At 45.1% G+C, this 23,547-nt stretch overlaps 1 long non-coding RNA gene across 1 annotated transcript; it reads right to left on the reverse strand.

The window, feature by feature from the left end:
• Positions 1-830: 830 nt before the first annotated feature.
• On the reverse strand, positions 831-23,275 carry LOC132026106 (uncharacterized). Its single transcript, XR_009406772.1, has 4 exons — positions 23,000-23,275; positions 16,681-16,988; positions 14,600-14,876; positions 831-1,227 (listed from the first exon to the last, which is right to left on the reverse strand). It is a non-coding gene; the product is annotated as an uncharacterized LOC132026106 (long non-coding RNA).
• Between the last annotated feature and the right edge of the window lie 272 nt (positions 23,276-23,547).

The raw sequence follows: 23,547 nt of genomic DNA on the forward strand, positions 1-23,547 counted from the left end.
TCATAGGTTCCTCCTTCTCATTGTGTGACCCAAGCCCAGCGCTTCTCCTCTCCTCTCTGGAGCTTAGACAGCAAACATCCTGGGATTATGCTTCCAAGTAACATACTCCACAAAATCACAACATTTCTTATTTTCAGGTGGTAACAAGAGGCTGTCTCTAACACACACACAAAATGCAGAATATCTCTGGCTCCCATTCTTGTAACAAAAGGGGGGATAAAATGGCTGGAGCTGGAAACCATGAAACTCTTGCAGGGTTTGGAGGCTGCTTAAAAACTGTTCTTGTTGGAGGGGGGGTGGGGAGAGGATGAAAACAATGGAATGGAAGAAGGCCTTTTAGGAACCTCTACTTGAGGAACTAGGAGTCTCATAATACAGTACAGTCAGTCTCCCAGGTTTATTGCTCTTCCATACATCAGAGTCATGACCTTTCACTTGAAATCTGTGGAGCTCTCCCCTTCTCAGTGCAAAGGAAAGGGGAGGGGAAATTTACCTGGTGTGTTATACCCCACTTAAGCACTGACGTCACTGGAAACACTCTCCTGGAATGTTTTCCCCAAAAAAAGTCTGATGAGCCCCTTTCTGCTTGTCATGAGATGCTGAACTCATATTTTTTAACAATCTCCCCCACCCCGAAACTGTAACCAGCCTAGCTTTTCTCATGTTCCCTTAGAAGAAAGGGAAGGTACAAATGTCTCAGGATGCATAGATTTTCCTAGAAACACCAACATTCTCATTGCAGATGGTTTATGATGGAGCCTGGTTATGATTACATATCATGGACAATTAGTAAAGATAACAGTAATGACAGTAACAACAATTTTCAGGTGCTTTCACAGTTTATAAGAGAGCTTTTGAATACATAATGAAGTGATTATTTTATTATCTCCATTTTTACAAGGAATAAAATTCTTGTAGAGAAAGTGGCTTGCCCAAAGTAACAAAGCTACTTGATGATATAGCTGAGATTCCAATCCTGGTCATCTGATGCCAGTTTAGACGAGCTATTCTTAGTTTGTTTCTATCCACTGGGGGACTCTCCACTGCAAATAAAAGAAAGTCAAGCTAAAAGTCCAAAGGAAGAGCAGTCCTGGGTTTGGTTGAATCAGTGGCTCAGTGACATCATCACGGACCAAGGTTCTTTTCATTTCTCTCTTCTGCTACTCTCATTGTGTCAAACATCATCCCCTCGTAGTTTCAAGATGTTCCCACAGTTCTAGGCATCACCTGTGTAAACAGAGTCCAGAGAAAGAAAAGAGGCTATGGTTGTAACACATCCCTTTTTAAAAGTAGAAACAACTTCCCCTCACAACTCATTGGCCACAATTGCATCACATGCCCTTATCTCAACTTGCCAATCACTTGACAAATGATAGACACCATCCTGATTAGCTTAGACCAATCAAGATACAATACCGTAAGTCTGACAAAGAGTCCAGTCTCTGCTGAAGAACATGAACTCTTAGAGGAGGATAAGAAAATCTGTCAGCAAAGAAGAAAAGGGAAATGTTCTGGGATTGGCAATGAGTAATAATCTCCCACCAATATGGCAGATTATTTTCTAAAACATCTTACTATGAAATAACAGAACAAAGCATCTGGTAATTTTATACACATAATTGGTATGTAAGGTTAATGGACTATGAGAAAAATGTCAAAATCCATTATGGGTAAATACATATAGTGCTAGATAGACACACTGTAAAGGAAACTCCACTGACTAAAAGTGAAGAGACCTGAGTTCTAATCTAGTTTTCACTTACTAGCTGGTGGTCTTAACCTGCCTAATCTTAGCCTCTTATTTCACACTGGCTAGCCATGCCTGTCTCTATTTACCCCACAGATTTTTTTCGTAATATAAATGGTTTACTAAATCATTATTGTCATTAAACTAAAGTAATTTTCCAATGAATACCTGACTGAAGGAAGATTTCTGGTTTTGAAGGCACGCTGAGTGCTCATCACACTGGAACCTTCCCACCCTCTCCTCCTGCCCCAGCCCCAAGTTCTCAGAAAAACCTTGATCTTGTGGATCCTCCCCGCTGGTGCCTGGCCCTAAACTGAGGACCAGGTTGTCAGTCAGTCAGTACCTGGGCTGCTTTTCTGAATTCTCTGTAATGTACACATTTAAGCCCACCACTTGTCTTTGCATTCTAGAGAAGCTGGGTGGTGCAGGAAGGAGGGTCAGTGATCATAGTGACAATATGTTCTCCAGATGAATCCAGAGGATGCAGAGGGAACTAAAAGAAACTAACAGTCATCCAGCTCTTTTTTCCCTTTGGATTATGAAGGATGCTCCATCAAGCACTTTCACCTCTCACGAGAGTCCTGAATATCTCTCCATTGCTCTTCTCTCTCTTGTCACATACTTTTGGACAGAGATCTGTTCCCTTACCCTCTTATTCACTGAGTCATTAGGTCAAATTTCATTGCTAGGTCCATTCTACTGACATGTAGTAAAGAAGAACATGGCTTTCTTATTTACTACAGTAACTCTGGCCATTGCTTTACCTTCATTCCTATAATTTAAGGTTTTTAGCTGATTGCCTGTGAAAGAGCACATAATAAAACCATGTTTGATTGAACCGGAAGAAACACAGAGATTATCTAGACCCTTGTTACACAAAGTGTGATCTGCAGATCAGCAACATGCCATAACCTAAAAGCTTATTAGAAATGTAGGATCTCGGGGCACCTGGGTGGCTCAGTGGGTTAAAGCCTCTGCTTTCCGCTCAGGTCATGATCCCAGGGTCCTGGGATCGAGCCCCACGTCGGGCTCTCTGCTCAGCAGGGAGCCTGCTTCCTCCTCTCTCTCTGCCTGCCTCTCTGCCTACTTGTGATCTCTGTCTGTCAAATAAATAAATAAAAATCTTTAAAAAAAAAAAAAAAAGAAAAAGAAAAAAAGAAATGTAGGATCTCAGGCCTGCCCCTGACCTACTGAACTGGAATCCACATTTTAACAAAATCTTCAGGTGGTTCATATGCAGACTGAGGTTTGGGAAGTGTTGATCTAGATCAACTAACTACCTCATTTCATGGAGAAGTCAAGTGACTTCTCTAAGGTCTCATACCAAACTAGTAGCTGCACTGGGGTGGATCTCAGTTATCCTGATTACTAAAACTACCTCTCAAATACCATTGATTCATTTGTACTTAGTTCCTTTATCCAGCTCTCATTTCTATATAGGTTAGTAGGCATTGACATAAAGGTATGTCAGCTTTTGGCATTCAAATTCACTTCTTTTACCCAGTCCTACCATTTTTGATGACATAGCTTCAGAGTTTTCTGCAGCCTTCTTAGATCTCATTTCTTCACTTAATTAATTCACTAGGGCCTGCTTTGGTCTAAAATAATGACACGAGCCGAGTTTCTCTTTAATGTTTTGCTACTCACCTCTTCCTTTCCCATCCCCTTTTTAGGACTCCATCAACTGGATGGGCAACTAGTCTCTCTACTAATATTTTATTTAAAAATCTTGTACCTACATCTAAAATGAAAATAATCTAAAGTTTTCTTTCTTGGTGAAGTTCTTGGTGAAGATCTTGAGATTAAAATCATGATTGCTTTGTAAAATGAATTGGGGAGCTCAATCATTGATCGTTGATTTAAAAACCTATAGGTCTCCTAATGAAGGATTTGGTGGGTCCTACTCTATGGCTCACCTGTATTTTGGACATTTTTACAAGATTATCCTATTTGAAGGATCATAACTATTTAGAATCAAAAGCTGAGTAATGTTTTCTTACACAAAATACACTGCCGCATTTGCACTTTTGAGATTTGATCTCTCTTGAGCAACTTGGGGCAAGGATAGAAGGACGGCGAAGGGGAAATATCCCCCTTACTCCTCCCACTTCATCCCTCAGGACTCCCATCCTGAAACATATAATCTCATGTTTTTGTAAAGCTATTGCTTCCAAGTATGATACTTCCATTAGTGTTCTCCAATTCCTTTTATCTCATATGAAGCAGCTAAGGAAACCCGGCCTAAGGGTCTTAGACTCCAGTGCAGTGTTTTCTTGGGATTTTTCCATTTCCATGCCCTGAAAGTAGGGAAAGAGCATTTGGACAGCTGATAGTCATGCTCAGGTCATCTGACAAGGCACATGTTGGCATGCAAGGGAGCATCTATGGGTGACTCTGAGGCCCTCCCTGATCTGGAAAAATGTGGTCATGATTCATGTTTCTACAGCAAATGACAAGAGGAAGAATAGAGTCTGCTACTTATTAGCAAGTGCCCCTGCTGTCCTTGTCCTCACACACTATATTTCCCAGTTTAGAATTCTCTCTCAACCTCAGGAGCAGCCTGCATTTAGAAGCTTCTGGGTAGCAAAGAAAAACCTAAAATTTTATCACTACCACTCCTGCCCCCTCAGTTTGCTTTGAGAAATCTTTGTGGTTGGACAGAATATGCAGGAAGTCTGAAGAATCTTAAAATGTATTGCTCAAAGACAAATGTTTCCCTATCCTGATTAACAGGTCAGGTAGGTAATTGCTTCTGTAATGTGGTCTGAAGACATTAATCAACAAAAGGTCTGTCTAACCTCGTACATTTTCTTCTCTCTGACCTGAAATTCTGCCATTAATTTGCTGATAGAAGGGCCCTCCTTCTCTTTCTATGTTCAGGGATGGAGGGTACACAAGACAATACATCTAAATTCATGTATTCCAGTGTTCCCGGGACTAAACTTGCTCTAAATTTTTCATGTAGGTTCAGGAGGATAGAGGGTAAGGAGAGTAAGCATCAGAAAAATAGAAATATTTTTTTAAAAAGATTTTTATTTATTTGACAGAGAGAGAGGGAGAAAGAGAGAGCAAGAGAGGGAACACAAGCAGGGGGAGTGGGGGAGAGAGAAGCAGTCTTCCTGCTGAGCAGGAAGCCTGATGCAGGACTCTGTCCCAGGATCCTGGGATTATGACCTGAGCCAAAGGCAGACACTTAACGGCTGAGCCACACAGGTACCCCTAGAAATATTTTTAAACTGGAAAAGTCTCCTATCCTAATGCAGTGCTCTGTAAATCCAGGAAGAAGCAAAGTTTGCAATGTCTCTCAGCCTCCTCCAGCTCCAAGAATCTCCTTCTCTTAAGGAGTCATCTCCCTTCCCCCTCAACTGAGTGGGAGAATAGGGAGGTATAGGGGAAAAAAAAGAAAAGCAGCGAGCAACATCCTCTGTGATAGCCCCAAAGTAAGCATAGCAGTTTATTTACATGCATGTTAATTTTATATAAGAAATCCCAGAATCATGCTGTTTTTACTATTTCCTACTCGTTTATCTGTGGAGAAATCCTTCTATTATTCCAGCACCAGAGGAGTGACAAAACAATTTGAGAATTACAATAGGATGTGAAATACGGGAACAGTGACAAGGTGGTCTCGGAGGTACCCGTAGGCACAGTTGTTAGTTCACTCCTCAAGTTCTGAGTCAAAGCTACAGAGGGAGTCTACACAGACAGTTTCAGGAGACTGAACTCCTTAGAGGATATGTTTTTTCATCCATTTACTCACTCAACAAATATTAAGGAACCTGTACTATGTGTCAGGAATCCCTACTATAGGCTGGTCACTGGCAGCCCAAATATTAATAAGACTGCTCTTGACAGGTGTAAGAACATTCTATCATAATGTGGTTAAACTATAGTGATAGAAATGGCAGAATCTAATAGTAGAATTAAGACATGGCATCCAGTTTACAGAATTAGCTAAGCAAAAGGCTGTGTGTGTGTTGAGAAATAACAAGGCATACATTTGGAACAAATCAATCATTCTGTTGCTGGAGAATAAATTGTGAGGTGCATGCCAGGAGACAACCTGTAGAACCCACCCAGCAGAGCAGCAAGGGTCACTCATGAAGAACCCCGTGTGCTACATTAAGGAATGTGCACTTCGCTCTGTAAATGAAAAATGGGGGGCCATAAGCAGAATTCAGTCAAAGGCATATCATAGCCAAACTTATTTATGAAGATACAGCTCTCTGCAAGCTTTGTAGAGGATGAATTGGCAGAGGTATGCAATGAATTGGAGGAGGTAGGGACAGCTATCAGGAAGTCATAGTTGTGGTTACAAGAGAGGTGATAAGGGCCTGAACTAGGGGAGTTGCTGTGGGAATGAAGAAGCAAGGATAGGACTGAGAGCTATGTAGGAAGCAAAAGCAACCACATTTGGTAGTAGATTGAGTAGGGAGAAGGAAAAAAAGGGAGATGTTCAGGATGGCCCTCAGATGTCTTACTGAATTGGTTAGTAAATTGTGGGGCCACCATATCTAGAGAGAGAATATAGGAGGAAGGAAGTTTGGACTCAGAACAACCACGTTGGGTTGGGGAGGGGGTCTCTGAGTGGCATCTAGGTATAGTTTCTAACAAGCCACTCAACAGAAGGATATGCAGGTCAAGCAGGGGGTTGAGATTTGGGAGTTAATAGCAGCAAGGTGATGATTTAAACCATAATTTTGGATCCAGACAGAATGTGAAGAATGAGAAGAGAGCTGAACCAATGGCATAACTTTATGGAACACCAAAATGTCAGAAGAATCGGGAGAGAAGACTGTCCAACTGCAAAAGATCTAGAGGAAAAAAATCATAAAAAAAAAAAAAAACAGGAAAGTGAGGCCATATGCAAGCCAAAATACTAAAGAGATTCAATAACTTGCATCAAATTCACTAAAATATAGCAAAATGTGATATCTTAAACATCTCATTGGATGTGGAGGTTAAGAAATCACTGGTAAATTTAACTAGACCATCTGAATGGAAATGATGGAGCCAAAAGCCAAGCTGAGTGAGATGAAAAGAAATGGGAAGTGGAGAAGTAGAGACAGAAAGTATAGCCCACTTATAGAAGAAGATGTGGATTCAAGAAAAGATTTTAACATTGGAGGAAACTTGAGCAAGTTGGTAGACTTAGAGGGGGAAAAGAAGACACAGAATGGAGGGTGATAAATCATGTGACAAATTCCAGAAAAGGCAGTAGACAACAGGATCAAGAGCACCAGTGGAGAGATTGACCTTGAAATGAGAAGAGAACCTTCCAGGACGAGAAGGGAGTATAATATCTGCAATGTTTTTTGCTGCAAAAATCAGAAAATACAACCAAAGAATCTTAAACAGTAAGGAAACATTATTTTATCAAGATGTCAACAAACAATCCTAAAATTTATATGGAACCAGAAGAGACCCCAAATTGCTAAGGAAATGTTGAAAAAGAAAAATAAAACTGGGGTCATCACGTTGCCTGATTTTAAGCTTTACTACAAAGCTGTGATCACCAAGACAGCATGGTACTGGTATAAAAACAGACACATAGACCAGTGGAACAGAGCAGAGAGCCCAGATATGGACCCTCAACTCTATGGTCAAATAATCTTCAACAAAGCAGGAAAGAATATACAGTGGAAAAAAGACAGTCTCTTCAATAAATGGTGTTGGGAAAATTGGACTGCTATATGTAGAATGAAACTCGACCATTCTCTTACACTGTACACAAAGACAAACTCGAAATGGATAAAAGACCTCAATATGAGACAGGAATCCATCAGAATCCTAGAGGAGAACATAAGCAGTAACCTCTTCGATATCAGCCACAGCAACTTCTTTCAAGATATGTCTTCAAAGGCAAAGAAAACAAAAGCGAAAATGAACTTTTGGGACTTCATCAAGATCAAAAGTTTCTGCACAGCAAAGGAAACAGGCAACAAAAAAAAGAGGCAACCCACGAAATGGGAGAAGATATTTGCAAATGACAGTACAGACAAAAGGTTGATATCCAGGATCTATAAAGAACTTCTCAAACTCAACACACACAAAACAGATAATCATATCCAAAAATGGGCAGAAGATATGAACAGACACTTCTCCAGTGAAGACATACAAATGGCTATCAGACACATGAAAAAATGTTCATCATCACTAGCCATCAGGGAGATTCAAATTAAAACCACATTGAGATACCACCTTACACCAGTTAGAATGGCCAAAATTAGCAAGACAGGAAACAACGTGTGTTGGAGAGGTTGTGGAGAAAGGGGAACCCTCTTACACTGTTGGTGGAAATGCAAGTTGGCACAGTCACTTTGGAAAACAGTGTTGAGATTGCTTAAGAAATTAAAAATAGAGCTTCCCTATGACCCTGCAATTGCACTATTGAGTATTTACCCCACAGATACAGATGTAGTGAAAAGAAGGACCACCTGTACCCCAATGTTCATAGTAGCAATGGCCACAGTCATCAAACTGTGGAAAGAACCAAGATGCCCTTCAATGGATGAATGGATAAAGAAGATATGGTCCATATATACTATGGAATATTGTGCCTCCATCAGAAAGGATGAATACCCAAATTTCTATCAACATGGACAGGACTGGAAGAGATTATGCTGAGTGAAATAAGTCAAGCAGAGAGAGTCAATTATCATATGGTTTCACCTATTTGTGGAGCATAAGGAATAACACGGAGGTCATGGGAAGATGGAGCGGAGAAGTGAGTTGGGGTAAATCAGAGGGAAGATGAACCATGAGAGACTGAGGGCTCTGAGAAACAAACTGAGGGTTTTGGAGGGGAGGGGGCAAAGGATTGGGTGAGTCTGGTGATAGGTATTATGAAGGGCACGTATTACGTGGAGCACTGGGTGTGGTGCATAAATAATGAATTCTGGAACACCGAAAAGAAATTAAAAAAAAAAAAAGATGTCAAGGAGCAGGATAGTTATAGGAAATGCTGCTAATTTAGTGACTTAACAACATCATTAAGGACCCAAGCTCTCTCCAGGTTTCTGCACTGGCATCCTGAACACACCAGCTAATCCCCACCATGGTCAAAAGATTACAGCAGTATCTCCAGACCACAGTGTTCCACAGAACAATATCCAAAATCCAGGAAAAAAAACTCTTCCTTAAGCTCCATTTCGAGCAGGAGAAAAATTTTCCCAGAAGCCCCTCCACAGACTTCCATTCAATGGCCAGAATTTTTTCACATGGCTAAGCCAATACTGAAAAAGGAAGTGAAATAGTCAAAATTAGGTTAGGCTAATTATGATTCAACCACTTGGGCTAGATAAGAGCCCAACCACCCTGAAGAACACAGCCATCAAATACCTGTAAAAATCAGGGTTCTGTTATCAAGAAAGAATGGGTGAGCACAGTTGTTGGGTAGGCAACCAAAAGTGTCTGCCACAGTATGGATAAATGTAGAAAAGTTTGTGTTCAAGGGATAGAGGTTATGCTTAATTTCCTTAGTTTTTTCGACTATTGCTGACAGTAAAGGAACAAAGTTTAAGCACGAAGTTTGAGGAAATAGGTAGGATTTGAAAGTCACTGAGGAAATGAGAAAAAGAGTTGACTAAAGACAAAAGATTAAGAAATAGTGCTAAGGGACAAGCTGAGATGAGAGACTATGAACTCTTCAACATGCCAACCAACATGTATATATATACTCAAGAACAAGAACAAAGAAGCTAGAGAGTAATAGTACCATTGGTTCTAAGTTGGGATTTTATGGATGATAAGATAGAAAAATAAAGGATCGAAACCAAAGATTCTTATGAAAGAGTGGTTCAGATCTCTGTATAACCCATGGGATCCCGGTTGTATAGAAGAAAAGGGGAGTCATAAAGTTTCAGATAAACAGCAAGAAAATGATGTGGTTAAGAAACAGAATATGAATATGAGGCCAAAGTCTAATGGGAAAGATAGTGTGAGAACAGGACGTTGTGACCAGAGAATAGGATACAACGGTGTTGCCCAAGCAAGATTGGTTGAAGAAAAGAGAGATAAAAGGCATTGGAGTTAACAATGTCCAGGAGTTTGAAGACTGGGTTGCTGGACTGGATGTATAACAAGTGCTCCAATATCCTAAGATTGCATATGAAATAAATGAGAGTGACTGACAACCATCCCAAAATCATCAGTGACGGAAAGAAATTAACGAGACCTGGAGGCAAAGAACATGGTATAAGTGGGTGGTATGACCTGGAAGGGAAAAGAGCTTCTACCTGAAGATTGATGAGGACTGTCTGGATGTTGATGTGAAAGCCGGGAGAACAGCAACCTTTTTTCTAGGAAGAATCCTGCATGGAATTTAGAAGTATGATCAGTTGCTATTGGTGGAAACTGAAAACAAAATTGAGACTCTGAGGAGATTCAGATATCAGTTAAAAAAAGGAGGTTGAGGGGTCTTCTGAAATCTCTCTGGGGAATCAGAGGAATATATATTAACAACAGAAGCGGGGTAGATGTCACTAACACCCCCCAAAGAATGCTCAGGGCCTTGATAGGAAGAAATGACAGCCTGATTCAACTCTATATCCATTGCAGTTAAGTTTAGGATTCCTCCATTTATTGAGGGAGGATTTCACTGTGGCTAAGACTTTTTACTTTATAAAACATTAACAGTATCATTACTAATGCAAGGAAACCTTCTTATGCCAGAGCAAATAAAAAATAAAGGTGTGAGTTTAGATAGGAGACAACGTGGCTCTGAGCAGGAATTTGTACGTTTCTGCTAAGCTGGCTCCTGCGCGCTCACACTCTCTGTCTTTCTTCATTTGCATTTCTGGTTTCTTTTCTCATTATGGTCACTATTTACTTGACAGATGATAGCAGGCCAGCTGAGGGTGGAGTACCATTAGCATATAAACAAGATTTTAAAATAGCTGGAACAGAGAAGGACTTTAGAGCCTGCTAATCCTTGGAGTCTTGACCTCAGAATAATCAGGAGAAAGTGTACTTGGGCAATTCTCAGCCAGCTTTAAGAATGTCCCTGCCTTGCCTTGGGTGACCTAGGGTGAGTCATCATTTAACTTGGCTGCAAGCTGCCGCCACACTGGCTCTTTTTTTTTTTTTTTAAGATTTTATTTATTTAACAGAGAGAGATGACAAGTAAGCACAGAGAGAGAGAAAGAGAGAGGAGAGAGAGAGAGAGAGAGAGAGAGAGAGGAGGAAGCAGGCTCTCCGCCGAGCAGAGAGCTCAATGCGGGACTTGATCCCAGAACTCTGAGATCATGACCTGAGCTGAAGGCAGAGGCTTAACCCACTGAGCTACCCAGGCGCCCCACACTGGCTCTTTTATTTAGCTCTATTATTCTAAAAAGATTTAGTGGCAAATATGTAGTACTTGAAGGAAATGTGGAACAGTGTAAAAAGTGAAGACTTTAAACTCAGACAAATCTAGATTTGAATTCCAGCTGCCAGACCTAGCTTGATCTCCCTTAGCAAGTCACTTAAACTCTGAATAGAAGTCTTCACTTAAGGGAAGTCAGCTGTGGGTCAATTTCTCTACGTACATCACCAAATTATTAGCAATATTACCTGCCTCCTGGGGTCAGCTACCCCCCAGTGAAACAGTCTGAGCCCCTACCTAACACGCTAAATTAGAGAATTCTAGTATCCTTTCCAGGATTTACAAGGTGTACGCAAATGTTCTTCAAACTCCTGTAGTCAGCTCATTCCTTACCTCCCCTCACCTCCTCCCTCCCAATATGCTGTCCCCTCTCCTTTTCCAGTGAGAACTAGACAGGGCTCCTCCCCCTGAGGTCTCCATACAGCACCAACACAAAGCTTTTCCTGAAGGGTTAGGGCAAATGGAGGCAATTAAGGAAAAGGAAGCCAACTGAGTAGAACATTACACATCAGGCAAGATGGCAGCCCTGCTGACCCCATCCTGAGCTTGTCCTTCGGCGGCCGCAGATCTGGGACCTCAACCTTCCATTGGGAGCTTTCCCTCCTCCTGTCTGTCCTCTGAGTTCCAGGGCCAAAAATCAAACATTTTCTGTTACTTCATGATGTAGGGAACTTCCGGGTCCTGTTGGTCTCACCTCATCCCTCTGCACTTTGCCTTCAGTGGCCACGAAGGCCACTTTAATGTGAGTTTCTACCCTGGGCTCCACCCCAAGTAACACAAAGAGACAGCTTGAAAGAGAAGCTTTGAAATAGCAATTGTTCTTTTACATGTTCCAGATCACAGGTCTGCTCAGAGATCCCGCTCCGGTAAGTAGCTCCTATAAGTGGGAAGGAAGGGAAAAATTATTCTCCCCACTCTCCATCCTTGCAAACTTCTGGGTCCTGGGGTTCTGGGGTTCTATCTTCCAGTTACCCAAGACATGTGTTATTATACCCATTCTATAGATGAGGAAGTTTAAGCTTAGAGAATTAAAACTATTTTCCCAGGTTCACAAGCTAAAAAGTAATTGAGTGAAGGTTACAAGTCAATGTTTGGAGAGCTGGCCCCTCTTGGAAACCAGTCCTCATGCAAAAGCTCAGTTAGCTTGGGACCTCCATGGGGAAAGTCCATGGGACTATGAGGAAGCCCCATCTGTCATGTGAAGAGAGAGAAAAGCCTCACAGAGGAGCATGAAGGAACCAGACATGTGAACAAAGCCTTCTCAGACCTCCCAGTCCATTTTAGGCACCAGCTGAATGCAGACGAGTAAAGGACCCCAAACAACATCGCATGGAACAGAACCATCTGGCCAAACCCTAACTGAGTTCTTTACCATTCCCATTTTGAAACCTAAAAGGTTAGAAGCCTTTGGGAGGCCCCAATAAGGAAGGTGGGTCACTCAGAAATCAAACTGCTTTCTCACAAATTCCTCCTGAAGAATCTACCAGAGCAATGGCCAAAAATACATAGCTTTTGCAGGAATGCCCAAAGGTAAAGCAGATTCTGGCTGAAAACTGTCCCAAACCATGGTTTGAAATTTCAGGGGGAAAAAACCCTAATTATGTCTCTGTCTATCCATTTCATAGTTACATTGTATATGTGGGTCTATGTACCTATGCTTAACCTCCTCTACATGGACACTGCTAAGAACTGCGGAAGGTAGCCAAGTAGTACTCTGTAAAGGAGAGACTACTGACTCCACGTCAAAGAAAGCAATTTTCCTAACTTCCATAACTTGAGAAATGGCATCATATATTCATTTATGTAAGATTTGTTCATGAAGCATCCACTTTGTGCCACAGTTCTAGGCCCAGTGGATTCCGCCACCAAAAAGGGCAGCCATGGCGCTGCTCATGAGGAAGTTCAACTCTAATGCCAGGAAGACAGGCAACAAATAAGGAAACGATTCAATAAAACAAAAAGGGGGGGTGAGGCATGGTAATAGTAAGAATTATGAAGAAAACGAAGTATGAGGCAGGGGTAGAGCATGACAGGGGGTGGGTAGGGAGGAGGCAGGGCGTAGCAGGGAGCAGTGTCTACTTTCAAGGTTTTCTCTGAAGGAGTGACTTTTGTGCAGCAAAGACTTAAATAAATCAAGCAAAGGAACTGTGTGGAGAAATAGAGGAAGAATGTTCCAGGAGCGGGGGAAAGCATGTGTAAAAGACTTGAGGGAGAAAGAGGCTTGGACTCCACAGGACAGAGCAAGTGGGCAGTGTGGCTAGAGGGAAGAGGGGAAGGAGGAGCCTGGGGAGGTGAATGGATCACATGGTGGAGACCTTCGTATCACAGAGGGGAGCGTGGATTTTATTCTAGTATGTTGTGGGAAAGCATCGGAAGACTCTGAGCATTCATGGAGAAGCAGAAAAGCACAGAGGAGCTGCTGGAAGGTTACTGTGATTGTCTGAAAGAGCAATGATAGTGGCCTGCACCTCAGTGGGAAGAAACGATAAGATTGTGTTTTGAAGGTAGAGTACCTCAATTACACATACACAATTATCATTCAGATCAAGCTCCTCAGCTCTGGGATTTGGAAGCATTTCCATTTTTTAAACTGACGACTGAAGGAGCTGGATGGGTACTTCATCAATGCCCTGGAAGGCAATGTTTGGCATTCCAAGCCTGCCCCCTGAGTGCAGAGACACCCGAATCACCAGGACAGCTCTTGGGCAAGGAGACAAGTGGATTTTATTTGACCCCAAAGGGAAGCTCCATATAACCATGTGCCAGTCATGACTCTTGCTTCTCTGCCTAGGCAGACGGATTGGATAACTTTCCAACCAGTCACACAGCTACCCAATGGGTTTGTCCTATCTTCCATCTTGCAGAAGATCTCCAAGGACACATTCCTTGGAAAACAACACAACTGAACTTTTCATAGCCTGACCAATACTCCTTCACATGCGGAACGAGTTTTGGGGAAAGAAGAGGACCAATTTGCCTAAGAAACTCAGTGTCTTCTGGGAAGAAACCTAGACTCCCACAACTTTTCCCCCAAGATTTAAAATGAGAGAGGGGCTCCTTGGTGGCACAGTTGGTTAAGCATTGATTCTTCGTTTCTGTTCAGGTCATGATCTCAGAGTCTCAAGATGGAGCCTTACATTAGGCTCCTGGAGTCTGCTTAAGACTCTCTCTCCCTCTCCTTCTGTCCCTTCCCCCCCCAAGTGCTCTCTCCCTAAATAAACAAATACATCTTTTTTTTTTTTTTTTAAAGATTTCATTTATTTATTTGAGAGACAGAGATCACAAGTAGGCAGAGAGGCAGGCAGAGAGAGAGGAGGAAGCAGGCTCCCCACCGAGCAGAGAGCCCGATGCAGGGCTAGATCCCAGGACCCCGGAACCATGACCCAAGTCGAAGGCAGAGGCTTTAACCCACTGAGCCACCCAGGTACCCCTAAACAAATAAATCTTAAAATTAAAATAAAACAAGGGAAAACGGCAGTAGCCCTCACCATGTTTCTTTGGCAAAAGATGATTCCAAGTCCCCAAAGACACCAAAGCAAAGGAACACCATGCTAGGGACCCAGGCTCATATAGGAGCCCAAGATTCATGGGGCTGGACCAGTTCTGGCGTAGCACATGGTTGAGGCAGAAGGAGCCTTGTGGCACAGTCTCCAAAGCCATGGTAGCACTTGGGAATGATGCTTGGGAGTAGAATGTGAACTTAGAGAGCTGTGATTTTGGAGCTTAAGCATGCCATTCCTCAACAGTAGTGACAATAGTCAAGACCTGTAAAGACAGAAGAGCACTGGCAAATAGTTGTCAACAGTGGTGCCACGTGGCAGTGAGACAAACAAACAGCATAGCACAGATCAGATGCTGCCTTACCACCACCTATCTTGAAAGCATCTCCGGATCCCTTTGGGCAACATGAGCCCCTGGTCTTCGTGGACAAGAAAGAGGGCCCCAAGATGAGATGTTGTGTTTCTCGGAGGTGCCTGGGTGGCTCAGTCAGTTAAGCAGCTGCATTTGGTTAAGGTCACGATCTTAGGGTCCGGGATCAAGTCCCTCATTGGGCTCCCTGCTCAACAGTGACCCTGCTTCCACCCCTCTCCCCTGCTCCTTCTCTTTCTCTCTTAAAGAAATAAAATCTTATAAAAAAAAAAAAAAAAAGGATGAGATCCTGTACCTCTTTAAAATAAGACTAGATGAGAACCCTGGTGATTAACTGAGGTAACAAAAAGCACCATGTACTTGGTAATGGACATACATGTGGCACAGGGTGTGGCATACCATGTATGTGGTAACGCATGCATATGTATACCTTACACAGAGGGTTAGAACATACTGACCAACAATCATAAAAATGTGGCACCCACTAAATGTACCTAAAGGGAAATGGGTGCTTTTATTTACCTTTTTTCAATTGTATTTATTTGCAAATTTTCTACAATGAGCCATACATTACTTTCTCTAAAAAAAAAAAAAAAAACAAAAAAAAAAACTAAAGCAAATATAAAGAAGAGACTATTTAGTCTACACTCCTCACTCTGCCAGACAAGTGCCCCCCAGTGGTGACCCCAGGAACTTCTAATCCATGATGACTTCCGGCTGTTTTGGTGGCCCCTGTGGACCACCAGAGTGGTGATTCCTGGGCCGGTGAGCAGCCAGAGCCCACCATCCCCTCAGCAGAAACACGAGCCAGACTGTCTTCTGACTGAAGGGAGCTTCCCCAGGATGGAACAGGATGAGTGTCACGTCCTATCCCCACCTCCTGTCGCTGTTCAGGGCTCTCTCCACAGTCCAGGTGTGGCCCCGTGAGGTGACCACACCGGGATGTCCGGCGGGATCTCCCGCACAGATTCTCTGCTCCCACGTGTGTATTTTACATAAAGTTTCACTTCAGGCACCAGGTATCACACCCACAGAGCAACAGTTAGACCTTCTGTCGTGTGATTTGCATGCCACAGACATTTATACATTCTACCTTCACAGGGTCACAGCTCTGATCTGAAGGCTGAGGGGGACACAAAGATAACCCCAATTCTGCCTTCAATGACCCCCACCCCCCAAACAGAGGGAGAACAGGAAACCTAGAAGAGCCTCTGACACAGGTAGAACGCGCTGTTAACATAGAGATAGACAGGTAAACTCGTGACTGACTTCCTCCACACCAACCACAACTACCTCTTCCCTCTGGCACCGGGTCCTGCCTTCAGGCTTCTCTCAGGGAAGCCCCTTGCATCCATTCCCACTACTTCTGCAACCGTTCTGTTCTCACCAAGACTCACTTACCAGGCTCAAACAGCCTTTCTTTCAATCCATTCTGTTGCCAGAAGGATATTTCAAAAATCCATGTTTTCCCCCTCTCTTCATTAAAAACAGGCAACTGACTTCCTGCTAAGGGGTCTTAGCTCTCTGGCACAGCATTCAGTGCCTTGCCTACTACAACCTATCATCCCAGGCCAAGCTCTCTCTATTGCTTTTTCTTCCTGCCTCCAGCCCCCCAGCAAACGCCTATAGCCGTCTGCCCCCTGCCCCACCTCCCCCACCCCAGCAGGCACACCCAGACCACTAACAACACTAGACTTACCAGCACTCCTCCAATACAAAACAGGAAGATCCCTTTCCTTCACTCTCCTTGGCAGTGTTCTAGTCATTCTTCAAAGCACAATTTAAATGTCTCCTTTTCCATAGAGCCTTCTTCAGACCTCAGGTGAGAATTAATCCTACCTGGGATCACAATAGCTCTTGGCTTATATCTTCTTTATTGGACTCATCATACCATGCTTTGCCATCCTCCACTTAACCTTGGGCTCCCGGAAGACAAGTATCACATGTCACTCCCCTTTGTATCCCTCACAGTAAAGAACCAGCATACAGTGGATACGTGTTTGCTACCTATTGAATGAAGAAGTAAGTCATTCTTTTCTGTTTTCAATACAAAAAACCATATATATATATATATATATGAAACATTATTGTTCAGGCAATACAAAAAACCATATATATATATATATATATATATATATATATATGAAACATCACTGTTCAGGCAATAGTCCTCAGATCCTACATGGTTATGAAGTACTAATTGGTCCAAGAATTAACATCCTGATATAAATCTTTACAATTTAATTTTTTTTTTACAATTTAATTTTGTTCACTGAATTTACATACATTGATATCTGTCTCCTTCTTCCTGTAAACACACACTCACACACACACACACACACACACACACACACACTACTGATTCTGTCATCTCCCAAAAGAATCCAGACTAGTACACCATCCACCCTCCACAGGCCAGAAAAATTAGCAACTCCTGCTGGTTCAGAGGGCCTGGCCTGGGTGGATAATTCGCATCAACCCAGTACAGTTATTCATACAGGAACACTTTTTCCCAAGCCCTTGGTGTTTCTTCCAAATGGAGGGACATCCATCAGTGTGACACTCCTGGCCCTCTCCACTCCCCACTGGGGAGTTAATGGTGGAACCAGAGGAACCACACAGAGCCGCCCAGCCCCTTCTTCATCTTCTAGTTCCTCCTGTCTTTTTCCACTCCTGAAGCAGAAACGTTCCCAGCCAGTGCCTTGTGCGGTTCATGTGAACTCTTTCCATTTGTTCTTCCAGCTAATTCCCTGTCTCCCTAAGGCAGGTGGGCCGGGGCTGGGACAGATTTGCAAGACAGATGCTGGGTCCGTACTGTACCCTTCAGAAGCATAAAACCCTGTTACCAGGTCAAAATTGTGATGCTTGGTTCCCACTTTTATAGGACGAGGAGTATTCTGGGAGGTTCCTGAGTCCCTGGTGGAAACACTGGGCCTATTTTCCAGAGATGCCCAGACATGTCTGAATTCCAGTGTTGGGGGCAGGGCACCCCTAAGGCAGTTACGGTGCTGCCCTCGATGAGCAGGGTCCTCCAAATCTCGTTTGCTGGCCAACCCACTTCCAAATCTGACCTCTGGGCTCCTTTCCTCTGTCTCTCCGTCTCTGTCTCTCTCTCCACTTTACTCGCCCAAAACTAGGAGGAGGTGTGCAAGGCCTGAGTTGTAAAGGAAGGCCCAGGCATGAGTCAGCCTGGGGATATTTTCCCTCTGCTTCCCAAGCAGATGATGTATTTTATACTTTGCCAGTCCTCGGCAGACTCGAGACCTTTAGCCTGTGCCGTGTGCATTCACCTCCCTTGTGAAGGAAACCTTCCAGCACAGAGTGAGCCCCTGGCCATTGGCAGTCCTGCAGCCTGAACTCCGTCCAGGTGGCCGCCATGTCTGTGGGGTGGGGACAGAGAGTGGGTGAGGTGGGCGATGCACCTGCCCTTTTGGCCTTGGCCAGAGAGAGGCCCTCTCCCTACAGCAGCTCTAGTGGCACGCTCCGCTTGTAGGGAAATTCCCTGCACGGAAGCCCCGTCCTGTCTGCCAGCTCGAGCCAGCTCACTTCCTTCTCTGCAGCTCATTTTCTAGGGAGGGCACAGAGGAGGAAGGCTGTGCGGGAACAGGGTGTTTAGGGCACAGAGAGTCAGGAAGGGTTTCGTTCTCTTCCAAAAAAGGACTGAGCCTGCAGAGCCTGGGAACTTCCCTTCCCAAGCAGGGATGCGGAGGATAGAGTCATGGATGCTGGAACTGGGGCCCGGGTCATGTCTCCTCCAGACCATAAGAGGCCTCTAATGCCTTAACCTCCTTCCTCCTTCTAGAATATATGTGGCCAATGGTGTGGCTGCAGATTCTGGGGAAGGCAGTGCGGAAGCCTACTGGACCCTCCCCCTGCCTTAGGGTCCAAGAGACATACACCAAGAGACGTACCTGGCAGGATGCTGCCAGAGGGACCCTAGAGAGTCCAAGGGGACCTTAGGACGAGGGGCGCTGCTGGTGTGAGGTCTGGGGTTACCCTTTCCCCAACACCCTGCCCAGCTGTCTCCCCCATTTTGACCAAAACGAAATGTCAAGTGATGGGGAGGATATTTGTTAGTCTGTAAACATGCTTATATGAGAAATGTCACATAGATTTATTTACTTTCACTGACTCTGACTCCAGTCCCGTGGGAAATCCAACCAACGTTACCACAGCCCCCACACCCTCCCCAGAATTGTGCAAAGGGCCCCAGGGATGCTTCTGCTGCCCTAAATAGTCAAGAGGCCCCTGGTTACTGGTTACAGCACTGTGCCCTCTACAAGACCTTTTGAATCTAACTTTGCTGTGACTAGAAGAGGGAGACTAAAAGTCCGATCCCCCTGGGGCCTGGGTTTTTGTCCCTGGGGTCTTGCACCATCCCCTCCAAAACCTTGCCAGCTCCCCAGAGACACTGGCAGGGGTTCCCACTCTTGGAGGGGCTCTCTGGTTACCACTGCCTTCCCAGAGAAAAGGAGCCTCTCCCTCTGTCCTCTCAAAGGTCCTCGCCCCCAAGAAGCCCCACATGGTGTCTGTGACCTCACCCTGGAAGCTGGAAGGGCAAGTAATATCTGAGATAATGATTTATTTGACTATCACAGTATTTTTAATTTTTTTAAATTGTTGCCACATTAGAGGATGACACTTAAAATGTGGATTTCTGACTCTTCTTGAAAAACCAAAAACATGGCAAAGGAGGCCCATTTGATGGGCCATTTCCTGAACACCTGTTAGGTTCCAGGTGCTACTCTGGGTCCTGGAGCTAAAAGGGTAAACAGACAGAGGAGGTGCCGGCTTTCAGGGGGCTTATATTCTATTTAATGCTGGGGACATAGAAATAAGCATTGACACAGAAATAAGCAAATAACGTGGAGGTGGGGGGGGGGGGGCGCTGATGAGAAACCAGCTACAAACCAGTGATAAACAAGATCCTTTCCAACAATGATGAGGACCAAGAAGAAAATACACCAAGGTGTTAGTGGGGAGACCGAGAGCTCATTTAAACTGCGAGCTCATGGCAGCTTCTCCACGGAGGTGTCGTTTGAGCTAAGACCTAAGTGACAAGAAGGAGTCTGGCCCACAGAGATCTATAGGAAGAGCAAGCCAGGCAAGGGGAGACACCAAGTACCAAAGCCCCATGCTGGGTGTAGACTCGACTTCTAGGAGTGATGGACAAAATGCCAGTGGGGCTGTTTGGTTGACATCCAAGCTGTGGTCGAGAGCTTGAATTCAAGGAAAGAAGGACAATGAGGTTTGAAAGCCTTTGCAGAGGAGAGAAGGAAGCGCTGGAACAGAACAGGAAGTCGTGCGGCAGGTTGGATCTAAGGAGAAGGGGGCCAACTAGGGATACTCCCACCATGAGGAAGCATGGCCGGTGGATTCTAGAAGCACTGGCATTGGATATGGAGTTTTAAGCTTCCCTTTTATGGGTTATAATTTTCTTGTGGTAGCATCAGGTCCTTGGAAAAATTATCTACTCACTATTGCCCTGAATCTGCTGGTTTTTTTGGAGATACAGTGTAGGCTGTGTTCTTGTTTGGAGGGCTGGCCCACACGGAGCCCTAGAGTAGGGGTTCCAAGGCCAAGGTGATCATCGGAACAGTCTAAGTTAGGAGGAGCTGTATGAAACCGAAATGACTCTAGCGACATGGGAACATTTTTTGGTGATTTTCAGAAACACATGGGGGAACAGGAGTCTTGAGACTCTGACGATGGCAGTGACTACTAATGGCTGGAAAGCGTCTCGAAAGAGAAAAGGAACTAAGCAAATGAATGAAATTTAGATATATTTGGAAGACCAGAATTGGATCTCTGACCCAAAATGCAAACCCTTCTTTCAAGAGTTCCCTTGGCTGTTCTCAAACCTGCAGTCAATCATTAGGCTCCCCAAAGCAGTGAGCAGAACAGCAGCATGTCCCCGCTCCTACTGGGCCACGTGGCTCTTGCTAAAGGCACCCCCGGAAGGAGGGTCGTCCTGTGGCCAAGCTTGCTTGGAAGGCCTGACTCATCTCCCCGATACAATGCCACAATGCCGGGGTAAAGAGGCAGAGGAAAGCACGGCCCATGGGCCCCCTGGAAGGCCTGGTGAGGGAAGGGGATGGGCAGGATGACGTCCCATCTGGTAGCACAGTCCACGGGTTGTGGTCTAGGGGCGTGGGATGCATCAGTGATTCCTGTCCTAGTGGAGCTGATATTCTAGCAGGGGAAAAGAGATAATAAATAATAAAAGCACAGCAAGTAAGTCAATGACACAGTATGGTGGGAAGAGAAAGTGCTTTAGAAAGAAAATGTGGCATGAGACGAGGGAGATCAGGAGTATTAGGAAGAGGGGCCATTGCACGTTTAACATGGTGGTCAGAATTAGGTGACATTTGAGCACAAACTGCCAAGAGGTGAGGGAGAGGAACACTCTTGGCAGAGGGAAGGGCCAGCGCTAAGGTCCCAAGATGGGAGTGCGCCTGATGTGTTTCAAGAACAGAACCCAGTGTGTCTGGGCTGTCAGAGGGAGCACAGGGTAATGTAGGAGCCCGTGGGATAAAGAGGTGATACAGGCCAAGTCACACAGGGCTGAGCCACTGTTAGAACTTGGAAGCCACCGGCTGAACAGAAACCACCGTGAGCGCCATTTCAGGGAGTGGGGAGGCGCTGCTCATTTTCGTCTCTGAGCACCTGGCCTATTCCCTGTCCCTAGCAAGTCCTTGTTGCGTGACTCACCGCATATGAAATGCGCGCTTTAGGATGGCCCTGTGCACGGGTCAGTGCTGAGTCATCACGTCGGCCCCTCTTCGCCGGCCCCACAGCTTCCATGCCCCCTCGGGCCCTGCAACATCCCTGATACAGTATCAGCCACCGCCCAAAGCCGCGTCCTTATCTGCCCTAAAGGGACATGTCACCTGCTTCCAGAGACCACATTACATAAAATGCTTGGAGAAAAAAGGCTGGGAATGCAGGTCAGTGTGACCTAATGAAAGGAGCCAGGGGGTCAGCCTTACTCCCAGGCCCTCCATCCCTGACTCCGCCATTTACGGCTCTGCTCTCTGCAGCCTGGCCCCCTCCCCCTCCCCCCTCTCCCCCCACCACACCTTCCCTCAAACCCCTATTCTCCCCCGCCCCCTTGCCCTTCTTGCCTTTTGCCTCATCTTCTCCCCTGCCCTCCGACCTTCTCCCCTGCCCTCCGACCTTCTCCACACCCCTCCCCTCCTGAGTCTCTCGCTTCTCTCCCTGAGTTCTTTCAAGGAGCACTAAAGATTTCCTCAGGAAGGAATCCCAGCACAGAGGCAAGACAGGCAGGAGGCCCACTAACAAGCAGGGGAGGTCGGCCTACTCGTTCCCCTCTCCTGTGATACAGCGAGTCGGCACACCCGATGTTTCCCAGGGCCAGGCCGTGCCAGGCAGCAATGGAGGAAAGAAAGGAGGGGCCGCAGCCCTGCCGAGGCCCTACCCCTACCCCAACCCCAACAGATGGGGCAACTCGGGTCTGCCTGTTCTTGGGGACCTTTCTCCCAGGAAAGAGCAGAGCGACGCCTCCGGGCTTCTGGGCTCTCCCCCAGGGAACTGGATGTGACTGCACAGGGGAACGCTATAATGAAGCTTTGCAAATGCTTCTCAAATGATCAGATCCCGCCAAAATCTTGCTTAAACTCTCAGGGTTACAGGAACCAGCCTCACGTTTACTGGAAGAGCTCTTGCTGCCCTTCACTGACTCTATCCTTGGGCACTTGCCAGCCTCACAAAGCAGAGAGCAGCCCTCACCTGCCAGCCCTACAAATGCCCCCACCCCTACCCCCTCCCCTGTCCCTCCCCAGACCCAAAGAGCACAAACAAAGCCGATGAATACACAGGTGCTCCAGAAAAAGAAACACTTCAGACGAATGACCTGGGCTCCAAGGTCAGCAGGGTCAGCATGCTCCTTAAAATACACATCTGTCTGAACCAAAGCCCCATTTTCAATCCCAGGGGAAAATCTAATGCCTGCCTTGAGATCTCTGCAAATCACAAGGGAATCTATTCTCCTCACTCACCTCAGGCTCCAATTTCCTGCCCTCGACGAATTCTCGTACTCCGGTCTCCATAATTCTGCATCTTCTTAACCCAACCCTATCTTTTTGCTTAAAAAGCAATTATTTTTACAAGCATTGCACATTAGCCGGATTTTTACTGATGGTTTGTAGGTCACAAGGACTGGGTTACATGTGCTCACCGCTCAGCAAGCCACCTCCCATCTGATACTAGATGGGCCATTTTTGGAACATTCTCTAGGGATTTCTCCCTGGCTGTGCCTTCATGGGCAGCACCAAGGCCCCTCTCGCCTTCTCTCCTCCAGAAATTCTTCCCACTCCTCCCGCAGGGCAGAGTGGCTCGCTCCCATCTGGGTTTGCCACGTAAGGGAGACCTGCTGGCTCTTTTGGGAATGTCAGTTTTCAGAGACGCTTGCTTTAAGTGGTGATCCTTTTTCTTTGTCTCGCCATGAAAATCCTAACTTTAATTCCAATTCATTGGCAAGCAAAGGAGAGGTCTTCTATTTCCCTTTATAAGCTCACCTCCTAATTGGTAGCATTCTCTGCCTACC

Source organism: Mustela nigripes, chromosome 10, assembly GCF_022355385.1.
Source record: "Mustela nigripes isolate SB6536 chromosome 10, MUSNIG.SB6536, whole genome shotgun sequence".
Taxonomy (NCBI): domain Eukaryota; kingdom Metazoa; phylum Chordata; class Mammalia; order Carnivora; family Mustelidae; genus Mustela; species Mustela nigripes.